This window comes from Cebus imitator, unplaced genomic scaffold (genome assembly GCF_001604975.1).
Source record: "Cebus imitator isolate Cc_AM_T3 unplaced genomic scaffold, Cebus_imitator-1.0 Scaffold548, whole genome shotgun sequence".
NCBI lineage: Eukaryota > Metazoa > Chordata > Mammalia > Primates > Cebidae > Cebus > Cebus imitator.
This window is the reverse complement of record NW_016107863.1, coordinates 408,576-409,512: the sequence shown is the minus strand read 5'-3', so window position 1 is coordinate 409,512 and position 937 is coordinate 408,576.

Genomic DNA, 937 nt, shown 5'->3' with positions numbered 1-937 from the left:
ACTGGAGAGGATGATTTTGCATTGAATAAACTTACAGCCAAAAAAAAACTTAAAAAAAAAGCGGGGGCAGGGTGGGGAGTGGATATCCTGGCTGAGTACAGTGACTTATGCCTGCAATCCCAGCACTATGGGAGGCTGAGGTGGGCAGATCACCTGGGGTCATGAGTTCAAGACTAGCCTGGCCAACATAGTGAAACTCCATCTCTTCTGAAAATACAAAAAAAAATTTAGCTGGGTGTGATGACACACACCTGTAGTCCCAGCTACTTGGGAGGCTGAGGCAAGAGAATCACTTGAACCTGGGAGACAGGTTGCAGTGAGCCGAGATCACACTATTGTACTCCAGCCTGGGCAACAGAGCAAGACTCTGTCTCAAAAACAACAAAAAAAGTGGATATCCAAGTTATAGGTGTGTGTGTGTGTGTGTATATATATATGTGTATATATATATATAATTTTTTTTTTTTTAAAGACGAGTTTTCACCCTGTTGGTCAGGCTGGTCTTGAACTCCTGAGTTCAGGTGCTCCACCCACCTCGGCCTCCCAAAGTGCTGGGATTACAGGCATGAGCCACTGTGCCCGGCGTTATAGGTATATTTTTAAAGTCTTTTTGTTTTTCTCTTCTTGGATCTTGTCTTTCTGGAAAAAGGTTTTTTTTTCTCAGTTGACTGAATTCCTTTTCTCTATTTTGTTTTGCTACCCTTAATGCATGCATGAGAGGCCCTATGATAATTTCTGATGGCCTGGATCTCCTTGGGAAGAACAGAAAATTTGCTATGCATTCCATTTTGGGAGAAACCTCTGTTTTCCACATGAAAACCTATGAATTAAAAGTGAATAGGCCAGGCACGGTGGCTCACGCCTATAATCCCAGCACTTTGGGAGGCCGAGGCGGGTGGATCACGAGGTCAAGAGATCGAGACCATCCTGGTCAACA